Here is a 6,000-nt window from a genome sequence, read left to right as displayed (position 1 = left end):
CCTTCTCCACCCACACACACACCACCACCACTGGTAACCTGCACTCCAGCTTGTATGTCTGAGTTTCCATACTCTCTGGTACTTTGTGGTTATCATGCTTAAATTTAGTACCCTAAATCTAAATCTCATTTATTTTCATACCAGTTTAACTTCAGTAGCATACATAAACTATGTTCCTTTACTCCTCTGCCCCCCCCACCTTGATGTAGTTCTTGTCAAAAATGATGTATTTGTACATTGAGTCCAAAACCTTCAATTTATCATTACAGTTTATGCATTTGCCTTTTAGATCCCATTGGAAATAAACAGTGGTGTTACATATAAAAAATATAACAACATTGGTATTTATATTTACCCATGTCATTATCTTTACTGGAGATCTTTATTTCTTCATGTGTCTTCTGTCAATTGTTTAGTGTCCTGTACTTTTAACCTGCAGAACTCCCTTTTCATTTCTTGTAGGGCCAGTCTAGTAGTGACAATCTCCCTTAGCTTTTGTATATCTGGGAATGTCTTTATCTGTCCCTCAATTTTCACAGTTTTTTTAGATACAGAATTGATTTTTTTTAAAATTTCAGCACTTTAAATATGTCTTCCTACTGCCTTCTTGCTTCAGTGGTTTTTGACAAGAGATTGGCACTTAATCTTACTGAAGTTTCCTTGTACATGATATGTTGTCTCTCTCCTGTGGCTTTCAGAATTCTCTCTTCTGGTATGGCATTTGAAAGTTTGATTACAGTGTGCTTCAGTAGATGTCTGTTTAAGTTTATCCCATTTGGAGTTCTTTGAGTGTCTTGGATGTGTATATTCATATCTTTTGTTAGATTTTGGAAGTTTTCAGACATTATTTCTTTTCTTTCTGCCTTTTCTTTCTCTCTCTCCTCCTCCTAAGATGCCCACAATGCATATATCGGTATGCTTGTTGATGTCCCACAGGTTCCTCAGGCTCTCTTCGTTTTTCTTCATTCTTTTCTCTTTCTGCTCTTTGGACTGGATGCTCTCATTTCTCTTATCTTCAAGGTCACTGATTCTTCTGCCAACTCCAATCTGCTGTTGAACCCCTCTAGGAAATTTTTAATTTGTTACTGTGGTCTTCATCTCTGATTGACTCCTTTTCATAATTCCCCTCTGTCTGTTGATATTCTCTTTGTGTTCATCTGTTGTTTTCCTGATTTCCTTTAGTTCTTTGCCCATGTTTTTCTTTAGCTCTTTTACATTTTTTTAAATTAAATTTTAATTTAATTTAAAATCCCAGTTTTGATTCTTCTCATTAATTGTTTCTAATGTTTTAATCTTCTTTTTCTGGACCATCACTTCATTTCCTGTTTATTTGTATGTTCTGTGATCTTTTGTTGAAACCTGGACATTTTGATATTTTAATGTGTTATCACTGGAATTTATACTCCGAGGCCACTGTTCCTTAAGCTTGTATCCTGCTAGCTTTATGAGAGTGCTTTCCTTGGTTGCCAGGTGCTAACCTGGGGGAAAAAAGAAAGAAGAGAAATTACCTTTTCCTGTCTTTGCAGATTGACCTAAGCAGGTGCTCTCCTATACAATGAGTATGGAGAACAGCTCAAGGCTAAAGTGTAGAGGCCTCCCTGATCCTTTCTGCACATTCTTCTTGTCTTAGTCATGCTGGGCATACCCTTAGGAATTCCTCCTCGTACAAGGATAAGAATAATCCCTATTCCCTGGGAAATAGTTTCCTTAGTCCTGGATACTGCACTATATGTTCTTCAGCAAGCTGTCCCTTGCCCTAGGTAGCCAAGACCTGTGTGCTCTCCCACAGTGTTCTATAGGAGGGCTTGGTGAATTGCCTTCTATATGTCGGGCAAGTTCTGGGATGGTGTGTCCTTCAGTCTACTAGTAGATAGGTTGGGCCAGACATAAATGCACTCAGTACGTGCACTAGGGTTCCTCGGCACCCTCTGGAACTGGAACCAGGAACCTGCACTGGGAGCACAGGCCAACTCCTCATTGAGCCAGTGAGGGGATGGGGAAGGAGTCACCTAGGGCACCCCAAGATCCTACTGCTTTTAAGTTGCCTCTTTCTTGATTAGGCACTTGCCCTGTTACTTCATCCCTTTAACTGTTTACCTGGAGCTTTGAGAAAGATGCTTCTGCTAATTCTTACTAGTCATTCAAAGCTTCTAAGGGAGCACAGAACCCTGAAGCTTCTCACTATGCCATCTTGATTGGAGTGAGGCCTGTAAATAAAGTTTTAGAGGAACACAGCCACATGTAATCATGTACATATTGTCTGTGGCTGCTTTCCCTACAGTAGCAGAATTGAGCAGTTGCAACAAAGACTACATGGCTTGCAAAGCCAGAAACATGGACTTCTGGCTCTTTACAGAGATGTTTGCTGAACCTTGTTACAGAGTGAAACAGGTATCTGCAGGAACACAATATGGTCCAGTTATTACCATGTTAGCCACCTATCCCAGGGGGAGCTCTGGTTCTCCAGCTTTCCCACGGCAGCTATGTGCTCACATTAGAATGCCCTGCCAGTTCCTCTGCATTTACCCATCTGCTAGGCAGCTTTTAAGACCCTGTCTGCATCCCTCCATTTCATTCAAACTGCTTTTACTAACTGGTTGGAATCATGCTTCTCTCCCTACCAACCATCTGTCTCCAACTGGATCTTAGCATCTTTTAGGACTAGGATGGAGTTTGAGTCATCAATCCCCTGCACTGCACTTAGCAAGAGCCTTGCACAGAGCAGCTAATCTGTAATAATGTATTCATTGATTGACTAGATCCAGAGGGACCCATAGAGCTGTCTGAGGCACCAATGCATTTATTTGTTTTGGGAAAGAGCACAAAGAGTTATCACCAGCTATTGGGCATCCCATATTTTAAGAATGTCCTTCCGGAATAAATCTGGTAATTATTGGATAAAATACCAGACTATATAAAAATGAAGACTAGGGAAAGAGGCTTTTCATATTTGTAACCCTCATATTCCTACCTACTATCTTTGTTATATTCAACATAAAGGAATATATGTGAAAACAAATAAATAAGCTATACAGATGGATGAATAGAGAGCAGTAGATACACAGATGAAATTGTTAAGGTTCTAAAGCAGCCTAAAGATTATTTTATTTCTTCCAAATGATTTCCATTTTGTTGGGAATGTTCTCCTTAATAGCACAATATAATCCATCATAAGTGCTACGATTTCAGATGCCATTCATTCTGAGAATGAATACAACATACACAAAATATTTAGTAAAACTCCATCTTCTTGAAGATCAAGCAAGATATACACGGGGAGAAGAAAAAGATGAAGGAAAAATGCAATTTATGCAATATTGTTCGGAGAGTCTTGAAATGACAAGCAGTCATCCTACTAAATTATCAGCATGAGTGGACTCCTTAAAGTATGAATCCATACAGCTGGAGCACCACTGGAACAATGGGACATGTCCAGCCCTTGATGTGCCCTCCCACTCCATTGAGGTGTCACTTGTTGTCTTTCATTTTTCCCCCTTCTATAACCTGGTAAGAGGATGGGGGGAGAGTGTGGACTGCAGTGTAGGCTATGGTCCATGCGGTGTAGCAGTATTCCAGGATGTGTTTTGTCGAGTGCGGTGGATGTGCCACACTGATAGAGAGGTTGTTGATATGGGAAGAGTGAGGGTGGGGTGGGGAGTGGGGTATGTGGGAACCTCTTATATTTTCTAGTGTAACTTTTTGTGTGATATGTGTCTTTAAAAAAAAAAGACCAAAAATTTGATTAAAAAATAGATAAGCTCAAAAAAAAAAAAACCTTATCAACCATCTCCAGTCAGACTGCTTGTAGTGTGCCAGTTGCCAGAGGTTCAATGCCTTAAGGCGCTTGTGAAAACAAATATAGGCAGTGGCCTCTGATTCTTTTGTCCTACAGCACCAGCTAAATAACAGAGTGGTAGAAAAACAAGGGAATGAGAGGTAAAGCTATTGGTAGTAATTTGTAAAATAAACTGTTCTTAGCCTTAAAAGTAATTTTGCCATGTCTGTTTTAGTAGTGTCTGACTTTCAGGAGGTATTAGCCTACAAATTAAATAATATTCAAGGATGGCTGTGTATGTGCATAGACACAAATATATTTATAGGAGATATATAAATATAAATTGTGTTTAAAAGTTCTACAGGGCCAAGCTTACTGTCATTGGAGAGTATGGCATTCTACGTACCATGTTATAAGGAATTCCACTGTGATTCAACTCAAAAATTTCTTCTCTACAAATGCCTGAAATTCTAACATTGATAATTTTCTCCCCTTTGGTAAAGCGAGGTCCATAAGAATGTCACTAACATGAGGCCAGGGCCAATACAGTGCCTTGTTTATCATTGTGTTAATAGTCATTGGCACAGTGCCGAGAGAAGGGAGTCAACTATTGTGTAAATGAATGGAAGCCACTGCCTTCTGTATGCAAATATCCTTGGGATATCACCCAGTGAGAGTCTTAGCCCTTCAAAATGAGTGAGTTTTTCAGATTAACTTCACTCCTAAAAGACATATTACATCATCACTAAAATGCAAGGGACATATCACTATCTTCTAGAGATTTTGCAGAATATGCATAGGTGAACAGGTCCTTAGAAAAATGAGGTGGTCTAAATGGGACAAGTGATATTTTCTCCTGATGATGGTCTCAGAGAGCGGGAGAGGACAGCAAACTGCTGAGATCTCAAGAAGTGGCCACTAGCAATGAGAAGCTCCAGATGGCTACTTCTAATCTCCTATCTCAGTGAGCTATAGAAAGCAAGGCCAGGATAGGATCCTGGCATTCCAAAGTTCTGTGCAAATTTTCCTCCCTGGTAGGGAGCCACATGTTTACCATCAGTGTTCCTTGAAAGGCTGGCATTGTCATACTAAATGATCTTCAATTTTGAGGACTGAGGAAATTTGGTAAATTTAATCTGGTAAAATCACAGGCCCCATTCATCACAAATAGGATATGAGAGTTGATCATGTCTCCACCGTTTTGCCTTTGGCACGAAACATTAGCACGAATTTTAGGCTCCTGATCCTCCCTTTAGCTGCATGTTGAAATCATCTGAGTCCCACCCCCAAGAGTGTCCCCTGAGCATTTTCAAAGCTCCTCAGGTGACTGTTGTGCAGCTAAGTAGGGCAACCAAATCATGCCAATTTGCCCAGGACTAAGGGGGTTCTTGGGATGTAAGACTTTTAGTGCTAAAACCTGGAAAGTCCCAGGCAGATGGGAGTAGTTGGTTACCCTAACCACTGTTCTACAGAGTGGGTGTGTGTTGTGGGGTGGGGGGCAGCAGTGCACGTGTTTTAGCAAGTCCAAAGTTGGCTGCAGAGCCAGTTACCTACTACAGAATCACAGAAGGCACCTGAAATCGAATTGTGTCAGATGGCATGTTCTGAACTTTATCATGTGCAATTTCTTGGAAGTATCCATACTTTTTATATTTCCTTCTTCCTCTGACTTTTGCAAGTTGATCTTGTTCCTTTCTTCTCTTAATAGAAAAAAATTTTGTGTGGCACCTGGATTCACTGCTATTAATCTCTGCTTTGGGATGGTAAGTCCCTTCCTTTCTCTTGGGTCAATGGTAATTTATATTTGCCAATACTTCAGTCAGGGGAGTCCTCATATCACTCCTTTAGGAGTCTGTATAGTCCAGGTTTTGACAAGCTTCAGTGGCAATTAGTTGATGACAGTGACCCATCAGCCAGGTCACACTCTTTGGGAAAGTCACCAAGTAAGGGGTTCATCGTCCCTCTCTTTGGAAATCTCCAGGGAAAGATTGACAGAAGTGCTAATAAAGAAAACCCAAATGCCCAAAATACTCCTCTTTTAGGTCCTAAATAATGAATCTTTCAAAAGACCCACAAAACAAGAGCCTGATTTTAATTCAACCTAATATGGTAAAACTCTAGGGCTGCAGAAAGTTGTGGGAGCAGTAAAGCCAGGATAGTCCTCCTGTGGACATTTTCAGAGAAATGAGTTTGCTGGCCAAAAGGGTCCATCCCCAGCTGCAAAG

Source organism: Dasypus novemcinctus, chromosome X (assembly GCF_030445035.2).
Source record: "Dasypus novemcinctus isolate mDasNov1 chromosome X, mDasNov1.1.hap2, whole genome shotgun sequence".
Lineage (NCBI taxonomy): Eukaryota > Metazoa > Chordata > Mammalia > Cingulata > Dasypodidae > Dasypus > Dasypus novemcinctus.
Note: the sequence above shows the minus strand (reverse complement) of the source record.